This window comes from Mustela putorius, unplaced genomic scaffold, assembly GCF_011764305.1.
Source record: "Mustela putorius furo isolate JIRA1106 unplaced genomic scaffold, ASM1176430v1.1 tig00000874_pilon_pilon_pilon, whole genome shotgun sequence".
NCBI classification, from domain to species: domain Eukaryota; kingdom Metazoa; phylum Chordata; class Mammalia; order Carnivora; family Mustelidae; genus Mustela; species Mustela putorius.
Window position 1 is genome coordinate 5,640,765 of NW_025421505.1, and position 26,597 is coordinate 5,667,361.

The 26,597-nt window shown below is 40.2% G+C and overlaps 1 long non-coding RNA gene across 1 annotated transcript in view; it reads right to left on the reverse strand.

Annotated features, from left to right (window-relative positions):
* LOC106005665 overlaps positions 1 to 26,597 on the reverse strand; it is a 163,622-nt gene that overhangs the window by 129,946 nt on the left and 7,079 nt on the right. The gene's annotated exons all lie outside the window — the stretch shown is intronic.

Genomic DNA, 26,597 nt, shown 5'->3' on the forward strand with positions numbered 1-26,597 from the left:
AAGGAAGGAGAGGCATGGAAAGTCAGGCACGGCTTAGGAGTACGATCCAGAACTGAAATCCAAACCCATCTTTCTCTGGAACTTATGTTATTAACCACAACACTATGTTCAACAATTACCCTAAAGGAGAAGGAACAATGACCCCAAACAACTGTTTTTTTAAACATTAGTTTAAAAGCCCCTGACTGTTCCTCCTACAATTAGAAGAGCCAGAATTAAATAGAATGGTTGCCGTGCCAACCCACAGAAGTCAAATATAACCAGGCAGCAAATTAGAGTAAACATTTAGGAATCCCTTGCATGTGGCACACGACTCCACCCACCCTTCTTGGCACAAGCCAGGATGTTGATTATATGGATCCCGCTGGCATTTCATGTCCTCATGCAAGTCATAGAGCGCATCCTCCTTACTGCTGAATGTGAACATGACCAGACGCATTGGAGTAATTTGGCACATTACGGTAATGGCTCAATAGTGCAGACAAGGGCAAGAGCCCCAGCTTACGCATTCCTCCATCCCCTTACACTTTTAATTCAATCACCCCATATAAATGGACCCAAACAAGATGATGAGCATGATGGTCAGAGTTGAAGATCCTTTCCTAAGGACTAGGATTTCCTGAGGATAAAAGTAACCAACTGCCCCGGAGCCATTAACTGCAACTGGTTAATAAGCTCTGGGAAATGCATCTTATCTAAACAGCTTTTGCCATGGTAAGATAAAGCAGAGAAGGGAGGAGAAGGAAACTAGGTGCCTATATTTGGAGCAGAATTTATGCTCCACATACGCTAGTCAATCAGTTTGGCTCATCTCTGCTGGCATTCCATTCTACTGACTGTCCCCCATTAACACAGTGGGGTTTTCACACGTTAACCTAATTTGTAGGCATGGGAGTTTCCCGTGAAAATTCCCTGAGCACAGGTCAGAGGTGGGAAGTCTCTGACCTGTGACCATTTATATGGTCCTTCTTTGTACTGGCTCAGAAACACTAATGTTAAAAAAAAAACAAACACTAATGCTGCCAGGCAGCCTCTGACAAGAGAACTGCTGGGCTGTGGTCACAGGGCCTCAGTTGATGTATATGGATAGAGAAACTCTAGTTCATAGCCCTGAGAGCAGATTCTTAACCCAGAACCTATTATTATCAATGCCTCCAATTCACTCTTTAATTCACAACTTGCTTTGAAATAACCAAAAGGATCATTCATAAATTCATAAACATTATTACTGAAAGAAACTTAGAAATAATCTTATCTTAGTTCTTTGCTCTACAGATGAAGAAAGTAGGGTCTGAATTACTTTGAAATTTTCAAATTTTATGTAATAAATGGCAGAGCCAAGGGTAGAATCTGGGGTTTCTGTTTGCCATGCCAAGTGCGAGTTCTACCACTCAGATCAAATCTGGCTGTTCAGAATCCTCTAAAGATCAGATACAGATCTCCTGCCCACACTTCCAGATGTGCTAATTTAGTAGAAATCTAGATAGAGCCCAGGAATCTGAATATTTTGATTCATGCTCAGGAATGGGCTAGAGTATGCAAAGTAGCTTCAGAATCAGAATTTTCCTAAGTATATGAACAAAAATCATGAAATATTCTACCTTTGGGTTATGTGCTCTTGTGACTATCTACAATCAACCAAAGCTTTATACATGCTGACTTTCCTGAAAATGAACTTTTTTCTTGTTATCAGAACATGCATGTGATAACAACAGGGCCACTTCTGTGCTCATAAGCTCAGAAAAATAAAAAGACAATCTAAAAGCCCATGGTTAACCAGTGTAAACCTAGACTTTAATCAAGATTCTCTGCATGTCCTTTTTTCCTCCTAATGCATAGGAAATTAGGATGCAAACACAAAACTGATGACAGAAAAAAAAAATCTCAAAGCCCCAGTGAATCAATACTCCACAGCTCTGGGGACTTGCTCTTTTTTTTTTTTTAATCAATTTTATTTTATTTTTATTTATTTATTTTTACTTTTTTTCAGTGTAACAGAATTCATTCTTTATGTACCACAGCCAATGCTCCATGCAATACATACCCTCCATAATACCTACCACCAGGCTTCCCCAACCTCCCACCCCCCAGTCCTTCAAAACCCTCAGATAGTTTCTCAGAGTCCACAGTCTCTCATGGTTCATCTCCCCTTCCAATTTCCCCCAACTCCCTTCTCCTCTCCATCTCCCCATTTCCTCCATGTTATTTCTTATGCTCCACAAATAAGTGAAACCATATGATAACTGACTCTCTCTGCTTGACTTATTTCACTCAGCATAACCTCTTCCAGTCCCATCCATGTTGATACAAAAGCTGGGTATTCATCCTTTCTGATGGAGCCATAATACTTCATCGTGTATATGGACCACATCTTCCTTATCCATTCGTCCATTGAAGGGCATCTTGGTTCTTTCCACAGTTTAGCGACCGTGGCCATTGATGCTATGAACATTGGGGTACAGATGGCCCTTCTTTTCACTACAATCTCTATCTTTGGGGTAAATGCCAAGTAGTGCAATTACAGGGTCATAGGGAAGCTCTATTTTAATTTCTTGAGGAATCTCCACACTGTTCTCCAAAATGGCTGTACCAACTTGCATTCCCACCAACAGTGTAAGAGGGTTCCCTTTTCTCCACATCCTCTCCAAAACATGTTGTTTCCTGTCTTGCTAATTTTGGCCATTCTAACTGGTGTAAGGTGGTATCTCAATGTGGTTTTAATTTGAATCTCCCTGATGGCTAGTGATGATGAACATTTTTTCATGGGGACTTTCCTCTTACCCTCCTTTCCTGTTCCTCTCCCTTTCTCTCACAGGATGCTGAAGACAGCACGGGGCATTCATACTATATTTACTTATTGGGAGACGATTGCTCTGCCTTTAAATATGCCCCACTGATCAATGTAGATGGGTTAGGTAAAGGCAACCACCACCTCTCACTGATCGCCAAAAACTACATAATTTCAGTCAGTTTTCAAAGTCTGGAGACAACACTCCTAATATCTTTAATGTAAAGTCTTTAGAAATTTATTTCTACATTTGTTTTATGTGATAAACAAAGGAAAGTATAATGTTTAATAATGGAAGCATCTTAAAAGTAGAAGATTATACAATTCATTAGTGTTTGTTATAGAGAATATCCTGGGAAAGAGTGGGATTTGGGGGAGGTCCTAGATTGTCATCTCTCTACAGGGACTTTCCTCTGCTCCATCTCCTCAGTCTTTAAGAACTCTTTCAGAAAGGGATTAGGAACACATTAACACCAAGGAGTTAGGAACTGACGACAGACTGAAAGGCAACAGCTCTTAGTGTAACTTTGGGTCATGGATGAATATTCCATGACCATTTCATTTCCGACTTCCCTTTCCTTTTTTCCACTTTGGGACCCTGTCACTATTTACTAGCATCCCAGCTAGGAGTTCAACCTAATTTAGCCTATTTGTTTTGTTTTGTTTCTGGTTTGGGGATCTGTGGAGTTCTACAGACCCCAACTACTCATTCAGAGTTCAAGGATCAGAACACTTGACTAAAACTAATCCAGTCAATGCATTCCCTTTCCTGGCTCATCTTCAAAGGAGGTCCTGCAACTAGAACAGGCCAATGTGAGTCAATCACAGGGCTTTTTTGGAGAGGTGAGGTAAATGAGAAATTCTGGAGCCAAACACTTTCTCTTCCGTGTTGGTTGTGAAAAATGAGGCAAGTAAAGCTTCCAGAGTTCCTGGGGTCCACACAGGGGCCACAAGAGAAGCAGAACTCACTTGTGTATGGATTGGCAGAATTTTAACTTTTAAAAACTCTTCACTTTAGTCTACTTGCATTGTCATATTTATTCTTTTTGTCTGTCTCTCTTTTCCTCTCTCTCTTTTTTTGACATCTATCTAAATTCTTTGAAAAGTGAGCTATAGACATGATGCCCCTTTACCCTATAACCTTCATCATGTATCCAAGAAAAAGGACATTCTCTTATTTCCATACATAACTGTCCAAATAATATCTTTCACAGGTACTTCATTTTTTCTTGTTAATGGTACCACTGTGTTTGTGCATATTGCATGGAAGTTATAGGTATGGTCTTTGTGCATATTTTGATTATCAGCAGAACATACAGTTTGTAAAAGCAGGCATATACTTGTAAAATATTACGTTATTATGTGAAGAAGAGAGAGACTAACAAACAGTTTTGGAAACCAGGCAGTTTGATGGCCTATTCCCTATATTCCTCACCAACTACTACAAACTGAGGAAGACCAGGAATTATAAGTCCTATATTGAGATGGGTGACACATATTTATATGCATATAACCAAAAAAGAAGTCAAATTTCACTGTCCTCCCCAGCGAAAGGGACAGAATTAAAACATTAGAAATGGGTTTTAGAACCAAGAGTAGAGACGGTAAGAAATATGAAACAGTGGCAACAACAGAATATCTGAGTGGCTAAGTTCTAGGAGGTGTTGACTAGAAATCAAGAAGCCAGGATCTTTGTCCTAGCTTGGCTACTCTCTCTGAATGATCTTTGGTGAGATGTCCTCCCTCTCTGGAGTACAGTTTAACTATAAAACAAAGGGGTTGGACCAGATGCTTTGTAATGCCCCTTCCAGCCCAGTGGGTCTCTGGAAAGTTCACATCTACATCAATCAAATTCTGATTAGATGCCAGACTGAGCAGCAGTTCAGAGAAAGGGACTATCAGCACATAAGGCAATACTGGGAGGTCCCAATACTGGAAGGACAGCCAAGGGTGGGAGATAGACTTATGAGGAATAGGAAGGTATCTGGTAAGTGGAGGGGGGAAAAAAGCACATGCTAAAATGGAAAGCAGTCCAAGTGAATTCACAGTCTCAGAAATGAGCATTAGAATGTTACTGAAACAGACCTGCCTGAATAGTCTAAAAGTGAGAGTTGAGATCTGAGTGGACAGTTCATGCATGGGCAAAAGTCAGACTCACTATTGTGGCCACTTCTCGGACCATGGAAACTTTCACTGATGTACTCTGTGATGATGAATATGTATATAAAAGAGTTGATGGATACTATATACATGGTAGCTTCCAACGGTTTCATGAGAAATATTTTTACTCTATTTTGTGCTTATTTTCTATATGAAAAGTTGCTTTATCTATACATACCAGCATCCCCCCTCCACCTGAATTATCTGTCTTTTTGCAGATAAAGCATACAGCACTGTTCAGACAATTCTGGCTTGTGCACTTAGTGTTACTGCTACTGGTGGTCAGTTTTCTTGGCAGTGGAGATTATGTACTTTGTTGAAAACCGATCACAAATACATCAGGTCCTTTAATTTTCATTAGTTCTTTAGGAAGAGCTATTATTTTTCCAATTTTACACATGGCAAAACTGGGATCAAAAAGAACTTATACATTTGCCTACAGCTGGGATAAAGATTTAAAATTATGCTTTTAACTTCTAAATTGATTTATAAACAATATTTTTCTTAATGCTTGTAAAGAATGCTTTTCTTTGCTGAGATAGATGGGGCTTGGGAAATGAGAAAAGAATCAGCTGTTTTCCAGAATCCCTCCCCCAAGGAGGCCTATCTAGCACTAATCAGACTGTTGATATCAACTTCAGTTTAATATTATGAGCATGACTTATACAGGCAAAAAAAGGTGATAATTGGGAAATGTTAATAAGCTGGTTACAAATGTTGCAAGCTAAGCAATATTATGAAAAGCATTACTGAAATCTATCTGCAAGTAGTTTGAGGTGTCTTGACATGTATTTGGGACTTTGTATATATTTGGGACCAGAAAGGTTATTTTTATGTATCTTGGCAATAAAAAAAGAGAGAGAAATTCAAATCCATTTTATACATAGATCATGAACCAAGGTTATATACAGACAGCAGAAAGTATGAAGAAAAGGAAATTACTTAAAGGGGATGGGTGATAAATTCCTCATGCCCCCTGGGGTAGTGTTTGAATAAGTATTATTTAATGGTAGCAGTGGTTATGGGCATGTGTGTACTTGGAGAATTGCGTGTATGTGCATACACTTTGAGGGCTTTTTTTTTTTTTTTAATGTTTCTTATCCTTTGTAGTGTTTTAAACTTCTATAGACTTAATGGAAGAAGATTATAAGTCTGCATGTATTCGGGGGAAGAGTTGTAAATTGTTGGCGATGGCTATAAAGTTTGTTCTTACTTGTAAACAAGGTTCCCTTTCCTTTTTTCCCTTTTCTCTCTCCGTCCCTTTTTTCCCTCTTCTCTTCCTTTCTTTTGATTCACTTTCCAAGGTGGTGAATTCTACTTAGTAGAAAATAAAAGTGACCAGTACGTGGTCTGCAGTAATGCCCCCAAACAAACTAAAGAACCAGTCTCAGTAACATCAGACCAAACCCTGTGATGATAAATAATTCAAAGATTACATTTTATTTTTAATTCAACTAGGAGATTTCATTATCTTCCTGATGGAATATTCTATTGTAATCAGAAGATTGTGGGAATCTTATACTTAAATCTTCAATATAAAGAAAGTCAACTTTAAAATACACATTACTGGGGCACTAGAGTGGCTCAGTCATTAAGCTTCTTTCTGCCTTTGGCTCAGGTCATCTTCCCAATGTTCTGGGATCGAGCCCCACATTGGGTTCCCAGCTCAGTGGGGAGTCTGCCTCTCCCTCTCTAGCTCCCTGTGCTTGTGTTCTGTCTCTCACTACCTCTGTCATGAATATATAAAATCTTCAAAATACACATTACTGAGTTTTTAAAAATTTAATTTCTATTAACCAGAAAATGATAGGACTTTTTTAAAGATTTATTTTTATTTTAGAGAGAGAGGGAGATAGAGAGAGAGTAAGGGAGGGACAGAGGGAGAGGAAGAGAATCTCAAGCAGACTTCCTGTAGAACACAGAGCCTGACATGAGGCTCCATCTCACAACTGTGAGATCATGACCTGAGTGGAAACCAAGAATTGAACGCTTAACCAACTGAGCCACCTAGGTGCCCCCAATAGGGTTGTTTTGTTTTTTTAATAGACTTCAAATGGGGTTTTTGTAAATAAAATTATATTTTTCTACTGGCTCTTATGGTAATATTAGAGGTCTATTCCTACAGAGTCATTTTGCCCGTGATTTTCTGAACTTTACCAAAACTGTCCATGATTTGCTGTATTTTGGTAAAGTTCAGCAAATCATAGGCAAAATTTCCTATAGTTAATTTCCTATATAGGCTAATTTCCTATAGGTGCTGTAACAAATCACCACAAATGCAGTGGCTTAAAAAACGTAAGCTTATTCTCTTAGTTCTGTGGTCCAGAATCCCAAAATCAGTTTCACTGGGCTAAAGTGAAGGTGTCAGTAGAGTTGTTTCCTTTCTGAGAATCCAGTGGCAAGACTTCCTTGCCTTTTCTAGCCGAACCTTTATGTATCTCAACTCATTCAATGCTCCCAATAACTCCAGGAGGTTGATACAGTTATTTCCACTGCTTTACAGGTGAGGAATATGAAGCACAAACACAGCTGAGTGACTTGTTCAGAGTCACACAGAGACAGGGAAGAGATGGAATTTGAACCCAGTCAAGGTCCTGGAGTCTGTGCTCTAAAGTCCACACTTCACTTCTTTTGTTCATAAAACATCAAACTTAAGACCATAAAAAACCTCTAAAAATTGCTGATCTACAGAAATGCTACTCAAGATTAAGCTGATATAATATTTTCAAATAATGCAGGGCATATTTTCAAATATGACACAGTCATTTTAAATATCTAAATTTATATTTTAATAAAGACCTAAATTCTAAAGGATATAAAATATCGCCATTGTAACAACATTAGCCAGGAGGTCATTTCCTCAATATCAGCCTTAATCATAAGAGATTTAACTGGAACCATTGGAAAAATAATAAAAAGCTTCAATATAAAATTCTGTACTACATTTGAATAGACAAATGAGTGATTAAATGCAGATATGTGAACAAATCTTGTTTATTATTATCTGTATACAAACTAGTTTTGTTAGTGTACAATAAGTTAGTTAATTTTCTTTAAGCAGGTTAAGAGTTTCTACTATAACCTGTTTTGCACAGTAAATTTGAACAAGATTATTTTTTCCCAAAAAGGATGGCAGTAACATCAAATGGCCCTGGCTGATTTATCATATATGCTGAACTCAAGGGTTCTAGTATTCTTGGTTATATTGAAGCCCTATCTGTCCATCAGATTGTAAAGGAACTCTGACAAGGTCATTTACAAATAACAACAAACCAAAATCTCTTTCTTACTAAGCCAGCAGACAATCAACATTTTGGTTAACTGTGTATGTATATATTTCTTTGTGAGGCCACAGAGGCTACACTTGACTAAGTTCTCTGTAATAAACTTCTAAATCATTTCTCAGCTTCTTCATTTACAGCATTCTCTCACCTTCTTGCAGAATAACTCAATCCCAAACATGTCTTGGTAGACACTGATTCATCATAGTAAGACCTGCTGCTAGATCAGGTGTTGTGCTTGATGCTGAAGATGGCTAAGACATGATCTCGGTTCATAAGTCACAGACAAGGGAAGAAGTTAGTGAGAAGACAAACGCTGTGATGGGCTATAACAGAATTATGTATGGAATGCTATGAATGCTTGCCAGGAGTATTGCTTAAGGAAAGTTTTGGAGCCATATTTTTCAGAATGAGTAGGAGTACTGAGGGGCAGGACATCTTCAAGGATATGCCAGGAGCACAGTGTGCCCTCTAGGGTTGGAGGGGGTCAGAGCGGGACAGATGATGAAGATTTTTTCTCTATGCTAACAAGTCTGAACTTGACCCTAAAGGCAATTAAGAACCATGAAAGGCCTTTAAATTGGAGTATGACACCACCCGCTCCAACACAACCCACACCCAGACAGCTTCTGCTACCCCAGATAAAATTTCTCCACACCTCCATTATATTCTCCTCCCTGAAAAATCCTCCCAAGGTAGTTGAAGTAAAGAGGTCCCAACATTCTTTGATTAACATAGGTCAGCGCACAACACATGGTTTGAAGGTGCATTAGCAGGGTTGTTACTTTCTCTGTCTTGGAGGTTTTTACTGTGCTCCCTGCAATCTAGGGGCCCAAAAAGGCTGAAGACTCTATTCACCTTCAACCAAAGCAAGTAGCTTTGATTTGCTATATGTATTGGTTTTCCTCTTTGAAATTTCTTCTGGGAAGAAAAACATGACTACTGAAATATGCATTCTCACACTGTCCTCGGTCAGTGGCAAGGAGAAGCGCCCACTAAACACCTCGCTTCCAGCTCTCACTCCACCAACTAATGGTGTGTCCCTTGTCAGGTGGTTTGAGAGCTACATGTAGATCAGTTTTAGGTTTGGTTTTTTTTTTTTTTTTTCCCCCATGGTTCTACAGAATCCTAGAGTAAGGAAGGACTTCAGAGGCCCAGAGAACTTAGGTCTTGCCTGAAGTTAGTGCATTAGCAGTGCTGGAGGAGACTCTGGTTCTCCAGTTAACAAGCCGAGGCTCGTGCTACCACTCTCCATGTCCACAGTACTTCTCCCCACTACTACTCTTACTGGCCTATAGCCACCACCAGCACCTGCCTAAACCACTGCAGTAGCCTCCTTACTGGTCTTTTGGTTTCCAACCCTATCCATCCTCAATAATGGCAGCCAGAGTCATCCTATTACAACTTATAGGTTCAAGACCTAAAACAAATGAGATCTGTATTATCTCTCTCACAGGGTCAAGAGATCAGATAAGTTGGAATAACTCTTTAATATATGGAAGAGAGTTGCTGTTGTCTTATCTCTAACCCAGCAGCTAAAATAAACCTCCTTCAGAAGCAAAGGAGGTCGCTGGCCTCCCCCAAATATTTTGGGGGTGCCTCTGGTCAGTCATCAATTCCTCCTAGATTCCCTCTTTTGTGATCACCTCTAGGGAAAAAGGAACACATGCTTTGCAGAAGGGCCGCTGGCCAAGTCCTTCCAAGCAGGGGAAAAGTACCACTGGGAAACAAAACTGAATACTGCCATCTACTGGGAGAAAAAGGCACACAGTGGAGAAAGCTCATGACGCCAGTAAGGATGAGTAGAAATCAGAAGTGACAAGATACTGCTTAAGATAAACTGCTTAATAAATAGCATGGAGGACAAGGGGAGATGGAGAGGAGAAGGGGGTTGAGGGAGCTTGGAATGGCAGGTGAACCATGAGATACTATGGACTCTGAAAAACAACCTGAGGGTTTTGAGGGGCAGGGGGTGGGAGGTTGGGGGAACCAGGTGGTGGGTATTGGAGAGGGCACGGATTACATGGAGCACTGGGTGTGGTGCAAAAATAATTAATACTGTTACGCTGAAAAAAAATAAAAAAGATAAACTTCTAAGGGGGAAAGGGCCAGGAAATGAAAGGAAATAATAAAGGCATAGGTGGCATAGTGGAAGCCAAGTACAATGAATAAACTTAAACGGCCCTTAGGAGGCAACTTTCTCACTTGTTCTATTTTGCAGGGCAGAAAGTAGAAGTCCAAGAGATTTGAATAACTTGCTTACTTAGTTACTACTAAGTAACAACACAAGAATTATACCCTTTGCTCAATCCTGGTGCACTATTTTGTATCAACTTCCAACTGAGCAGACACATAAACAGTGCAGAAACCATTATACCTACCTTTTTGGTTACCTGGGAATTAAGCATCTATCTACCAATCTAGGAGAACCCATAATCACTCACATTCCAATGTGTTGTGGAAAGCATTTGCAAGGGCTAAATGAGCGGAAGGTGAGGAGTGGCACCAAAACCATTTATGGATGAGATATACGGAGAGGAAGTCGGCACACAGAGAGCATAAGACTTGAGACTTGAGGTGCTGGAGAACTGGGAGGTGGAGGGAGATGAAGAACTGTCCTTCACGCTAACCTCTTATCAATAGCATTCACTGAAGGAAGCAGTTTCTACTACTTATTTTTTGTCCTTGGATGTATACTAGTGACTTAGACTAACCCAGAGTAACTGCATTATCCCCCAAATAAAGTCGGAAAATCTCATTGAACCTATGTTCAAAATACAACCAGATTATGGCCACTCCTTCCCACTGTTACCACTCTGGTACATGCCACCACCATCCCTGCCTGGATCACTGCGGCAGCCTCCTAGTAGTTTTCTTGCTTCTAATCTCAGCTATTCTCAGCAATAGCAAACAGAATCAGTCATCCTGTTACAACTACTGGGTTTAAGATCTTCCAAAGCCCCTTGCCTCTCCTCTCTCACTTATCAACGAATGAAAGTTAAAGCTCTTACAGTGTCCTACAAAGCCTCACACAATATGGATACCAGATCATCTTTGGATCCTCTCTCCATTGCTTATTAGGTTCCACATATACTCCTCTCCCTGCTCTTCCTCTAATCAGATGAGACTGAAAACTTTGATGAGATTGAGATGTTTGAAAGGTTATTCCACCAGATAGCCACAAACAACTACCTCACTTCTTTCAATCATTTGTTCAAATGTCATTTTCTCAATAAAGCCTACTCACATTTAAAATCGCAAATTCTTAATCTGTTACTGTGCTTATAGAGTTTTATGGCACATTCAAATATGTAAGTCACTGGCCTACTATTCATTATGTCTCTCCTGGTTATCATGTCCGATTCTCAAGGGGACGGCTCTTTACCTCCTTTTGACTATTGTGTCTTCTGTTCCCAGAAGAGCGTCTGGCACATATTAGGCACTCAGTAAATTTTTGTTGAATGAATAAATGAAATAGGACCATGATACTTGTATCAAAGACAAAGTCGCAAATGATTATCATCTACACCATTCTCCTAAGAATGAAACTATTTAAGAAATCATTTAATCAAGTCCTTTCATTTTGTAGGGAAGAAAAAAGAGGCTCAGGAAGACAAAAGGACTAGGATTTGGTGACATGTCTTCTCACCCAACACCACATGTTCTTCCATCCATTTTTTCTTATCTCTTCAATGATGTTGTGCACTTATGACAGTAAAAATCACACATTTTCATTTGGTCCTCCATGATAGGACCAAATTCAAAGTAGCAAACTTTGGTTGGTGGATCAGAGACGTTTAACTATCTGCTTTACATAATATTCCAATGGTCCAAAAAGTATACCAATAGAGTGCTGAGTGTTGCTCTCCCATATACTCCTCTGCCCCTTTGGAGAAAGTTGCTTCCGTCTTCAAACCAAAGGAATTTAAACCTCAACTCACAGGGCTATTCTAGCTTGAGTTCACAGTCTTCTCACATCAGGCCATACTATAATGTTCAAAAGTACATTCCCCCAAATCTGAATTATCCAAGGTAGAGCAGGTGGTGGAGATTGATAGTCCAGGGTGGACCCTGGGATTCTATGCCCAAGATCTCTCCACCAATCAGAGAAGTGAAATAAGAATTTTTCCTGGTCATTCAGGGATAAGACCAAACATCTCTCAAACCAATATTTCAGAATACTAAAGTTAAGTCTACATTAAGAAGAAATATATTTCCCTAATGCAATGTAATTCGTCCAGATGCTATCCACAATGGAAAGATATACCTCCAATGTGAAGACAAGTAGACTCCATTTGTCTAGCTTCTGGCTTCTAAGCTATGATCTGAAGCCTAGAATAATAGTATTAAAAGTGATGTCTCTGCGTCAGACTGTCTGAGTGTGAGTACTGCCCTTGAGTCTTACTGCTGTGTGACCTTGAGCAAACTGCTTAATCCCTCTGTGGTTCTACATTCTTAAGAGGGAATGGTACCACTCTCACAGAGTTGTTGGTTCATAGATTGAACAAATTCATGCCAAGCTCTTGTAAGAGTACATGATCACTGGTAAATTCTCAATAAACACAGCCATTATTATTTTTTAAAATGGCAACCTATTTCAGCATTGGATCCCACATCTTTTGGCTGACTCAGTAGATCCTTCTAACTCACTAGTTTTCTGCATTGTAAGCACAATTATATTCTAAGTGAAGACTTCCTTTCATCATTCTCTGTAAGGTAAAATGAGCCCAAATGAGGATTCATGATTCTCCCTCAGAAAAGGCAGTTTTCTCTTCTAGCAATAATATTTAAATAATGAAAAAGACAATAATGTACCTAGCATGGATGGAACTCCTACTATGTATTAGGCCCTTGGTTATGACTTTTACATGATCTCATTGCATTCTCACACCCTATGATACCTAACTTCTATTATTTCCTTTCCACAGACGAGAAGACCAAGACACACAGAAGTTACTTATCTAGCTACTGAGTGGTTGATGGGACTGGCATGAATGTAGACTGTTACTACTAGAGCCTGCTGGCCTCAGTTCCAAGAGTGAGTGGCAGAGCTTCACAAACACTCCTCTGTATCTCACCCCTTCTGCTTAGGTCAGATTAAAAAAAAAAAAAGTTTCTTTTCTAATCATAATGAAAGTTAACATTTCAATTTACGGCTACAATTGATGACCGAGAGGCCTTTACTAACAGAGTACTTGGAATTCAGCTAGTGCCCCATTGATCAGAGAAGCCAGGAGCTGGTGTTCCTGGGACAGTGAGAAGAGAAAGGGACGACCTTTAGGTAGAGATGTTTACTGAAAAGGGAAACTGAGGCCAGTGCTGCTGGAACCTCGGTGACAGCCAGGATCTGAGAGGTTCTCCCTGAAGGTTCTCTCTGCCTGTAGGAAACAAGAGGACAGGAGAAATTTCTGGTCCCTGCTGACAGCATGGTGAGAGATGACTGTAGTTCCCCCAAAGCAGCCTAGACGTGATGATGGCTGAGGTGTGTGAAGACACCCAGAGGGAAAACATAGATGTTTTACCAAGATTGAGGGAGAGTTAAGTTAGTGAGAAGAGATGGAAGAGGCTGAGCCTCAAACTCCAACCTCTTCTCACTGAGCACATAACCCAGACTATCAGCTGAGAAATGGATGGGTAAGGGAAAGAAAAAAGGGCCTGGATCTTAAGTTGTGTTTCTGGACACATAAAGTTCTGGGAGGGGCGGAGCATGTTTAAGGAGAACTCTGCTGCCTGGGTGGGCTGGGCATGGTTAAGAAACAGTGATTAATCTGGGGGGGGGGGAGCGGGGACTAGGGGCAGAATCAGTGACTCCTCAGAGAAAATGAAGGAGAAGGAGAACCTCTGAAATTACCTAAGAGAGTGAGGCAAGACAAGTGCTTTGACTGTCTAACCAAAATGAGTATTGGACCACTGTCCTCGGGGGACTACCTGGGTCAAAGCTCGTACAAAGGAAGTGTCAGTAAAGTGAGAGCAAGTCCTCCTAGGCCTGGTCTGTACTTCCACATGGCTAAAGTGCCCATGGGAGGAAGGCAGGAATTGGATAAACACAACTGTCAGGAAAGACAAGACATTATCTCCAGCAAGACAGATAAGGCACATGACTTTGATTTGCCACATAAACTCCTTCTGTCCGAATTCCACTCCCTAAGTGAAGCAAAACCAGGAAAGTTGAAGGCCATAAGGGATGCAGGTGACTTCCTCATTCTCAAAAGATGAACCAGACACTTAACTCATGTTCCCTTGCATTCTGGTTCTTCTAAGATCCTGTTTGCTGGTCACAGAATGTTCGGGCATAGGAAGGAAAGGATTTCCGAAGTCAGGTTGGGTTCAGATTGTAGATGACCTGGCAGAGAAGCTATGTTTATTTCAGAGGACAATGGGAGTCGTAAACAGCTTCGATTGAATCTAGCACAAACAACTCCAGTATAAAGAAGGAAGAAACAAGAAGCCTTCATAAGTTGGTGGCAGTACCAAGCCTGGACAAGGAATGGGGGCCTCTGCCCTGGATCCCTACTTTTAGTGAGTCTTGTCTTTCTGTGGCTGAATCCCTCCCCACACAGCAAAAACTCTGTAGGCCAAGCAGATGTACCCTCTAAGAGCCCATACCTCTCCTTTCGGACCACACCCTAGGCATGGTGGGACCTGAGAATTCTCTGACCAAACAGATCTGCACCTGCACTCAGGACCTGCAGGTTATCTCTTTCCAGGTTGTGGCTCCTTAAGGCTGACTGATGTGTATAGGTACAGGCCCAGGGAGTGAGAAGAGACTGCTATTTGGGAGGAAGGGGGGGTTGAGAAAAAGGGATGGAAAAATAGGATAGGGTTTGTATACCCAAGTGTGCACCCTTTTGTGAGAACAGAGACAGAAAGTAGAAAGATAAGGAGCCAGGCCACAGGCTGGGGGGCTCCATCTAACTCCTGCTCTGGGCTCAAGGTATGAGGGGCAGGCTTGGCTGGCAAGGCCACTGGTGGGAGATAGTAAGTGGATAACACAGGACGGCCACAGGAAAGGGATGTTGTAGAAAGAAAATCTTACAGCTTGGCTGCTTGCTGGGGGCTGCCCTGCCCCTGTGTGGTATCTCTGAGGCTGCTTTTCAGGTCCCATAATTACAGGTCTGGCCAAGGGATGGGATGGGGTGGGGCTGAGGTGAAGTGGGTGAGGTCCTTTCGGAAAAGGTGGTTAAGTGTCTGAGGCTGCAAAACCCGGGCACTGGCCAGGTACAAGGAACAATGTTTGGCAGGGAACAAGGGGTGGGGCCATTCCTGGCTGCCAGGCCTGGCCAGGTGCTGGTTCTACTACAGACACAGGGCATGCGTTCCCGCACTTTCCCCAAGATGAGCCATTCTCTGGCTCTCTGCGGGTGAGGGCTGAGGTAAGAACACATCTGGGGATGCAGCTGACCTTTAGGGAAATGACCTCATCTCTGCCTATTACATGTGATCCAAGTGGCTTTGGGAGTCGCAGCCTTTTGCTCAGAAGCTATTTTAATAATGTGATTCTTAGAAGCATCCTTGGAGAACTGCCACCCACACCACCACAGGCAAATTTCCCCTGCCTTTTGGGACACAAAATGCTTCACACCAAGGGAATGAAGGTTGGACCACATGCCCTCGAGGTTTCTTCCAAGGTTGAGATGGCAGGCTAGTACTATCCTGGCGTTCTTTACCCAACTGTTCAACATCTTTATCAGTGTTTCTCTACTGGTTTAGCATGCCTAGAGAGAGGAAGTGAAACTAGTGAGTCACTGTGTTGCTACTGAAAAGGCACCCTGATAAATTCTGTGATCGCAGGTGGAGGCTAATAAAGAAAGATCTGGAGTATTTTCATGGGTTCCATTTAGATCATTCTTTCTACTTAGGACTGTGGATGATTATAAGCCATCCTCAATCTAGTTTGCGTTATGTGTTGCACAAGAAGAAAAAAAGGTAAACTCTGAAAACTTTGTAAAACAGAAGATTCTTTTTTTGAGAGAGTATTGTAGATTTGGCATAAAACCATGTATTGAAACATCCCAGTGTCTTCAAGGGAGGATTCCTTTAGAACTCTCTGATTCTAGACATGGTCTGTGATCTAAAAGCAGAAAGGCTAATCCTATAGGCAAGATAGAGACTCTGATGAAGAAAGAACAATAAAATATGCAGATCCAGTGTGAGGAAGCCCAACTTCAGGGAAGAGAAGGGAAGAAGCAAAACTTCTCAGAGAAGGTGGGCAGTGACAAAAGACTTGAGCTACTAAGTGGACGGGAGGGTTTTTTGCTAAGCAAAGAAATGCAAGGAGAAAAAGCTAGAGGCCTGAGTCCCTGGAAGATAACAAGATTGTTTTTTTCTGGATTTACTGGATCTTCATGACACAAAGAAAATAAATAAAGTGATGATACTGTAGGGGTAACTTCCGCTCTCCTGATGCCTGGTAGAGTGAAGGGGAAGGGGCTGCACAGATGGCTTGGGCAGTGGCCAACAGAAGTCATCTTCAGAGACGTGGGGCACAGTGCAGGATCCTCAGCAGCATGGTGGTAATGACAGTGTTCGAAGAAGGCAGCCATGGTATGCTGGCTGACAGAAATGTACTATTAGTTGTATAAGGACAAAGATTGAGTTCAGATACCCATGTAATTTCTTTGGAAGATGATGACAGAAAACATTGCTGCATGAAGAGGAAAGTGATAGAGGAAAAGGAAGGCACTCAGTTCAGGTGCTCTGCCAAGCAAATTACCATTGTGTGCAACCGGAGCTCAGTTCCATTGGGCATCTCTGGGAGACGATGCAGAACATACACCTCTGTGTTATCCTGCTCAAGGAGCAAGGGAGTATCCACCAATTGACATCAGTCATTGGTTGAAGGATTCTCCTAGAGAACTTTAATTTCTCAGCACTTCTGGCATGTCCTGAACAGGTAATATTTTTATCAAGTTCCCATGGCCATCCCTCCATCAGATAGTTCCTAGTCATGGCGGCATGCCTTCTTCTTCTTCAACCAACTCTCTCTCCCTCTCTCTGATCACCCTTGGAAAAAAAAAAATCTCATTTGATTTCTTACAGGTGTCTACTCTTCCAAGCAAGTAAGCATACTATTTGTTACCCAAAAGAAGTATAGTTTTAAAGACAAGGGTCTTAAGCTATTTTCAGTTGATCTTAGATACCCAGCCTTTGCTCTTGGCCATCAAGCCACTCACTTCCACCGGGACCCTCAGTTAATAGCTAAGCGCTTTAGGTGAGTTCTACATTTAATTCTCACTTAACTCTACAAGTTAGCTGCTACTGGAATGATCACCCTTGCTTCAGAAATGAGAAAAATGTAACTTGGCTTAAAGAGCTTCCCAAAGATACAGCAGTTCACCCCAGGTCTGTTTTTTTCCCTGATCCAAGATTCTTAATGACCACATTCTCCTGCTTCCAGTTACTCACAGAGAATGCATGTTTCCATCACAGGATGGCAAAGATACATCTGAAGGACTTCAAACAAAGATGACAGAGAAACAGTGAAAGAAGTTCTTAGAAAACTACAAAAGTTTTTATAAACGTGCATATATGCATTTAATTTTGTATCTTCTTTATTAATGTGAACAAGACTACACAGACTAAGTCCTACCAGAAAGGAATCTTAGTATAAGGGATACTACTGTTACTGTTACTCTGTGACCACATCTTTCCTAAGTCTAGCTTGTTGTTTGGATTGTATTTTCCACTGTCTTTAGATAAACGATTCATAGTCTGTTCTGTAAATACAGATTTAGAAACAGACACGTGTTGGAGTACAGATGTTAAACACCTGATCAGCACCTTCCAGGCTTGCTGTTGATCATTAACTGTGCCCAAATCCTGAACAGGCAATCCTCTGGCCGTTCATGCCCCCTCTCGCTTGTTACACTTTCCCATGGTCTAGGTCTCATATTTAGCCCCTTTTTACATATCAGAATCTGGTAATAGGTGGCGGGGGGATGGGGAAATGTGAAAACACAGATTGCTGGGCCCTGCCCCCAGAATCTAATTCTGTAGGTCAAGTAAGGCCCAAGAATTTGCATTTCAAACAAGTGCCCAGGTGATGCTGATGCGGCTGGTCCAGAAACCAGAATTTGAGATATGCTGTTCTAGTGCCATCTCTACTTTCCTTGAGCAGTTGTGAACTGTTTTTAAAAAGAAGTTATTGTGTCTACCCCAGCTGTTTCTAATTTCCTCATGCTGGATTGCACCCATCAACCAGAGAGTGATAAAACATAGGATTTTAAAGGGCCTGGACCCATGTTCCTTCTGCATCAATTTTAAGAAAACAAAGCAATGGTATAAATAGTTAAACAGGTCTTTCCCCAATAACTAGGAATCAAAAGCTCCTTTTTAACTAAGAGTTATATTTAGAGGAGCTTTCTTTAAATTTTGGACATGTTTGGGAGGAGGGGAGTTAAACGGGAGGTTCCTGTATGACTGAAATCTCCCTCCTTCCATCATTTAAAAAAATGTCATTTATGACTGCAGGCCTGTGAAGCCAAATTTATTTATAATTCTCAGTAGCCCTCGGGTTCTCGGGCAATCTAAAGACACAAACCATTCTTTGTTTTTAGGTGAAATATCTGTTGAATACACATTTTATGCATATTTGTCCAGATTTAGTCAAAACAACACAAACTCCAAGTGATCAGGAAGTGTACTGTGATGTACAGTAAGTAAAACAAACAGGAGGTTGACTTCACACAATGGCATTCATGGCATTTTGTCAACTTTTCAAACTTTACAGTACGGGCTGTACAACAGCAGTCTCAAGTTTTAATACGCTGCCCTTCATCAAAGCCCCGTCTGCCCTCAGTGGAAGGGGCGGGTGAAAGAGACCTTCCTTTGCATCCCAGATGAGACAGGCATGGCTGTTGCTTGGTTTCACACTGCATACTCAGGGCATGGCAGTTTCCATGTAAGGGAAAACGGCTGCTTTTAACAGAAGATAAATTAAGCCCTCGGGTTAGAGTGAAGCTTTTTAGGTCAGAATTCAGATGATAAAGGAAAACAGAGGCTTCCCCCGTTGTGTTAGAGGACTGCGAGAAAGGTGAGGTTTATCGGCTTTCCTGCCCTGCTGCTAATGAGTGATAGGGAGCTCTAATTTGAAGACACCCCGGAGCTGTTAAAGTGTGTGTGAGATGCAGACAATTCATCAGCAGAGCAATAATCTTCACCCCACGCAAATGGAAAAGCCATTTTGGTGTCTTCAGAGTTTTTATTAAAGTCTGAGGGGGAAAAAACAGGGAAATGGATTTTTTTTTCTTTTTAAAACTAAATTTTAAAAATTTTAGAACTCCTAGTGTATACCAGGCAATATTCTAGTTCTTTATCAAGGGTCAGTCATTGGATATAATCCCCATTATAACCTCTACGATATGGTGCCACGTTTTCAGGTGAGGAAACTGAGGCACAGAGTAGTTAGATGATGTAGCCTGTGCCTCAGTTTCCTCATCTGTAAACAAGGGGGCTCAAGGAGGAAACAGACGTTCAAACCCACAGGTACATGATTTCAAACCCATTCTTCCCTCTAGCAAAGATTACACACACACACACACACACACGCACGCACATTTTTGTGAAGATTTTACTTATTTATTTTGAGAAAGAGCAAGCAAGCAGGGGAAGGGGCAGAGGGAGAGAGAGAATCTCATGCAGACTCCATGCTGAGCACAGGGTCTGATGTGGGCCATGCCTTCTGCTTGTAAGTTGCCCATGGTCTAGTGAGGAATCCAGACACGTGAACATGTTTGACATTCGTAATTAAGTCTGAAGGCACACATTCCTAGAAGGGGTTATAAGAATATGGTTCCAAAGCTCTTGCTCCTGTCTGGATGGTGCAGGAATCAGGAAAGCTCCAACATGAAGGGAGAGGATTGAAGGAATTTTCCAGGTTGGTATAGTGAAGCAGAAAGAGGTGATTCCAGAGTAAGGAACTACATATTCCAAGATTCAGGGTGATATGCAGAGATCTGAACAGAACTGAGTCATAAGGGCCAGGGCATATCATGCTAAAGAGTTTGAACTTTCTCCTGCAAGTGATGGTGAGACATGGCATTTTTTGTAAGGCCATGAGGAGGTTAAATTTGCTTTTAAGGAAAAACAGTCTTTTGACGAATGAATTCAAGGCAGATGAGACTGGAAGCCAAAAAACCAATTACAAAGATGTTACAAAGGTTCAGATACGACACAATGTTGGCTTGATCTAGGAAAGGTTTGTATGTATGAGAGGGGTGGTGGGGAGGGAGAGAGGTACTGGTTCAAAACATATTCTTAAAGGAGACCAAGCAGACAAGTCTTGGCAGTCAAAATAACTTAGAGTCATGAGAATGATGGCAGAGTAAACATCATCAGAACACGAGTTATGTTTCTTCTCCATTATGTATGTTATGTACGGTGTGTTTCACGCAGTATGTGCCACATACTGCCCTATAAATGAATGAATGAATGATGACTTCCAGGTCTGAGGCTTGGGTGACTTGGTGACTACTTGGACCATTAACCAAAACAGGTGGCTAATATTAGGACAATTTGGAGAGTAAAGAAAATTGAGTTTAGCTTTGGATGTTTGAGGTTCACATGAGAAAGACACTTAGAAAACTGAATCTTAAGTTCTAGGGATGAAAATTCAAGATGAAGATTACGGTTTGGAAATCAGAAATATATAGAGACAGTACTTCAGTACACTAGAAAAAAACTGCAATTACCTGAGCAAAACAGCCAATCACCCAAGCATTCATTTACTGATCTACTCATGTGTTCTTGTTATTCATTTATTTATATTACTGAAACCCTACTTTGCATCAGGCTTTGGACAAATTTTAGGGAGTGAATAGGTCTCATTTGGTCTCTGCCTTCAGGAGGTATATCATAATTGGGAAGATAAAAAGCAAGAAAAAAGATAAGACCATTTCTATTGTCATATGTATTTTGAAGGAAACAGGTGATTGAGATAGAGAATAAAGAAAGGAGGCCTTCTCAGAGGAAATAACATTTAAATTGAGGCTTGTATTAATCAGGATTCTCCCTGAAAAACAGGAGAAAACATAAATGAAGAGATTATATATAAGGAATTTGTTCACATAATATGGAAGCTAAGAAATCCCAAAATCCTCAGTTGGCAACCTAGAGAGCTAAGACAGCTGACGGTATAGTTCCAGTCCAAGTCCAAAGACAGGAGACAACCAATGTTCCAGCTGGGAGACAGTCAAGCAGAGAGAGTAAACTCCTCATTCCTTAGCCTTATTGTTTGATTCATTCTTTCAAGAGATTAGATGAGGCCAACCCATACTGAACAGGACAATCTGCTTTCCCCAGACTACTGACACAAACATAAATCTCACCCAGAAACACCTTCACAACTATATTTGACAATAATGTTTAATATCTACACACCCCTGGCCCAGCCAAGTTGACACATAAAATTAACCATCACCAGCCAAAAAAAAAAAAAAAAGCCCAACCATCCAACCATGCAAACTCTACACTAAAAAGAGTAACCAGGAAAATGAAACAATGTGTGCAAAAGCCTGACTTTAAAGAGCATTTGCTGTGCCCAGAAACTGAAAAGCAATGCACATAGATGGAGATTAGAGAATGAGGTAGAAAACAAGGTGCAAAGAAGTCAATCAGTTAAACAGGACACAGAGTAATCACAAACTTTAAGGCTAAGGTGAGATTTGGAGCATTACTCTAAAATCAATGGAAAACCATTTAAAGGCTTAAGTATGAGATAATTAGATCTTCTTATGAGGTTACATAATGTTAACAGACTATATGAATCAAGAATAAGAAGAGATAAGACTGAAGATGGCTTCTTCCCTCCTACTTCCAAGGAGGATTTGAAGAGTAAGATAACATGAAAGATGTGAATATATTCTGAAAAACAAAACAAAAAATGATAAATGTGTGTATAGTGTAAAAACTCAAATACATGGAGAATATTATCTTAAGTTGTAGTCAGTCTATAAAATTCAGTTCAAGGGAGATTGGGGAGTAAACAAATGGTGCTTATATTAGTATCTAATTACTTAATACATTAGAATTTTTTAGATATGTCTAAACTCTATTTATTTTTTCAAATTATCTGGGATGTATTTTGATATGTCTCTTAAATATCTTGGATCTTAGGTATCCAAGATATTTAAAACCCAGAATCTTTTAAGAACTGAATTTGTTATTAATTAGTGATAGACTTATTTAAACTATCTTATACTATTTATATATTCACTAAGATTTGTCTGCCTATTTTGTTCTCTTGTCTTCAGTTGGACCTTTAGTTTTCCCTGTGTTCATCTGGAAGCTGCATATTATATAGATAGCCTGTTTATTAACACACATGGTTAGCTTAATATATTATTTAACAAATTCTATAGTTAATCAGTATCTCTGTCCTTCTCCCAACAAGATCAGAAATGTACATGCATATGTATAAGAAATGCATACGTATTAAGGCACTTGGGTGGCTCATTTAAGTGTCTGACTCTTGGTTTGAGCTCAGGTCATGATCTTGGGGTTGTGAGATCAAGCCCTATGTTGGGCTCTGCACACAGTAGGGTGTCTGCTTGAGATTCTCTCCCTCTGTCTCTCCCCCCACATGTATACATGCTCTCTCTCTCTCTCTCAAACAAATCTTTAAAAAAGATGCATATGTATTTATTGTATATATTGTATGTATGTATTATAAAAAAGAGATGCAAATGCATTTATTATAATATGTATTTATTTATTGTACATTGTATACATGTTTAAATCCATGTTGAGATCAACTATGAAGTACTGCTGAATAACAGAACATTGGGCCTGAGCTCTAAAGACTTCCAGCGTCCCTCCTTTGTCTTCCATGTTTATAAAGCATAATATTTTAGTTCCACTTGGTTTTACGTGCAAACTAAATCAGTTATTACTATTATCATTAGTATTACTAATTGAAATGGATTTACCAAAATATTTCACAATTCCTGTGCTTATAACTGTGTCTTACATTCTATTTCCTTCCTACTGAATCTTTTCTTTCTTGCCAAAATGCTCCTTGCAGTTTGTTCAGCAAGGGCTGTGGGTATTTATGAATGCCAATCTCTATTTCACCCTCACCCTGAATGAGAGTGAAGGTCCAAGAATCATCTAAGGTTAACAGTTAATTTTCTCTAATGCTTTGAATATATTAGCCCATTACCATTTGTTGCTATTGAGAAAAGCCTCTTGTCTGGAACTGGATTCTACACCTTAAAATTCTCATCTCTACCAACTTTACATTTGATACTTGTGACTTTGTCACAAGCCATTAAATAGCCAGATAGAGGGGTACCTGGGTGGCTCAGTCAATTGGACGCTTGTCCAATTCCTGATTTTGGCCCAGGTCATGATCTCATGGTCCTGAGACTAAGCTCTGTGTCAGGCTCTGTGCTCTGTGTGGGAGTCTGCTTAAGATTCTTTCTCTCCCTCTCCCTCTGCCCCTCCCGCCACCTGCACTCAATAAACAAACAAACAAACAAATAAATAAAATCTTTAAAAAGAAAAAAGCCAGGTAGAAAATAAAAAGCTCAAGGATTTTCCATGTGTGGGGGTAGCAGAGCTTGGAAAATCTCTGAACCTACCATTCATTTTGCTGTAAACCTAAGCATAACCTGTGAACCTAAAACATAACCTGTGAACCTAAACATAACCTGTGAACCTAAAACTACTCTGAAAAAATTAAAGTCTTTAAATTAAAAGTGAAAAATCTTAAAGATTTATCTCAGTTTTTAAGAAACATTAGAAAAGATAAAAATATCTTGCCAAAGCATTTAAGGCATTCCATATGCAGAATATTCAAATCCCTGGTGTTTTCTGTGGTGTTTTTGGTATGGAAGAAGCAGTTTAGACACTACTATTACCAAAAGCATTGCTGTAATTCCAAAAACTACAGCTATATCAAGTAGATACTGTTATTTGTTATCCAAATTATGATTTACATATTTTGTATTTATTTCAGACTGTAATTAATTACTTATTATCACCCAGAATCTAGTTACGGTCACTAAGGTCAGGGACACCACCCCAGTTTTAGCTAGAGTCCTCTTCTGTATCATGGCAGAAGCCTGAAAACCAGATCCTGCCTGCTTTTCATTTTATTCTCAGTCAGCAGCCAGAGTGATGCTTTAACACGTAAGTCAGTCGACTGATCAAAATGTTCCGATGGTTTCTCCTCTCATCAGAGTAAAAGCTATTTTAATGCTGCCCAGGACTCTACTTGCTCAAGCTCTCCACTGCCTCGCTCATTTATTTTCTCTTCTCCTTCCTGACCCCTCTCCAACCATGCTGACCTTCAGGGTATTCTTCAGACTCATTAAACACACTCCAAGGCCAAGGCCTTTGCAGTTGGTGCTTCTTCTACTCTCCTCCTTCATCTTTGCTCGCGGCTAACTCCTTTGCCCCCTTCACAACCTTTATCAGATTTACATGACCAGTGAGGCCTGTACAAAAATTCCCGCTCCAGAATCTCTCATCCCCTCCCCCACTTTATTTAAACTCTTTCACTAGAATATAAGCTGATCCATACTAGGTACATGATAAATATTTGTTAAGTGAATGGATAAATGACTAAATGACTGGATTTTTTTTCCTGAGCACTGCGCAAGGTGGCTTATATATGTCATTTAATGCTCAGAATCATTCAGACATGTAGATACTATTATCTTCATTGTACAGAAGGGGAAACAATAGCAGAAAAATCAAATAACATTCCAAAATTCACTCAGCTAGCAAAAGCAAGAGACTGACACCATGGCCCATGTTCTTTAAGCCTCTTCACTTCCCTTGTACTGAAAAGCTGAAGGTCAAGGCTGCCCTCCCAAACAGGGGGACACAGAAAGCATGCCCAAATGAAGCACATTTCTAGAGTGGCATGTAAGTCTATGCAACACACATCACAGCACTCTACAGTTCAGCATGAAGGGAACCAAACATCTCTTTCCTAGCTCTCACTGCTGTGCTGCCTGAACTCCAAATATCTGTCAAACGTCTCTGTGATTTCGATTAACCATGTAGAAACACACCACTTTATAATGTGTTATTTATATACGTTATAATTGTCTCCTTAGAAAATAACAAGATAAATATATCACAATTTACATATTTTTCCATATGTAAAAACACACAGCCCTGTTTGTGTGTAAATTCTTTCATATTCATATGTTATCTGTGCTTCAATTGACCCTTACTGGGGTCTTGCTCCTTGTTGAGGGAAAGATATCACAGACCTTTTCCAATGTAGAAATGACCTTTCTGTCTGACCTGATTATAGACATTCTCTTGCCAACAATGTCTAAAGCTGTCTCTGGGCAGGATGTGTTGGGAGAGGAGGGCAAGGGAGTGAATTCCTTTCCACACTTGGCTATACAACACCCTTGGGTCACACTGGGTCAAGGAACTGAGCTGAGGAAGCATGCGACATTCCTGACCCCTTTCAACTCAGAGACCCAATAATGATGGCACCAAAAAATATGAGATGCGTGTTCAATCACACATTCAAGCATATATTGAGCACCTATTGTATGCTTAGCAGTGTGCCAATAAGCAAAATGAGAATTAACACCACAGTATATGAAACATGATTTAATCATGTGACATGCTATTAGAGAAAGGTTATGATCTAGACAATTTTATCAACTTAGAAATTAACTGATAACTTGACTCTAATAAACTGTGTTACCGAGTTACACTTTGGGTAGTCAGAAAATTGTAACATAATTGTAGCCTAGAATTTTCAGAAAAGTTTTCAAAGTGAAGGTTCAGCTCAAAAGATTGAAAAGTATGTGGATTTGCAAAACGGGGAAGTCATTCCAAGAGAAAAAAACAGTTGAAGTAAAATTAGGCAAAAATTAGTATAATTTGATTAAGAGAGAGAAATCCATTTGCCTGCTAATGAGAAGATTACAGGGATGCTTGAATGTCTGCATAAGAAGCTGAGCTCCCATATTTATGCATTAATCTAGAAAATTATGACAATTTGCTCTGCAACAGATGCAAAAGACCCATTCTCCTTCACCACTGGGGAAGTTCTAAAAATGTGTTCTTAAATATCTCCCCTCAAGAAATATTTCCATGTAGATGATATCCCCAGGGCTTAGAACACACCAATGATGTCATGCCTGATTCTTATTAAATATATTAATGAAGCATTAATTCATTCCAGAACCTGTTATTATTGTCATAAGAGAAACATGAACATTATAAAATCCAAATAGAGGTTTCCTTGATGATTGTAACCTCATGGTTCCTGTAGCAAATTTTGGGGACATTCAAACCAAATCAGTAACATCTCAAATTGCTGCTGTGGAAAATCAAGGTTTGATGCTGACTCCAATGTTTTAAATCTTACTTCTGAGAAATGAGGCCAATTTTGG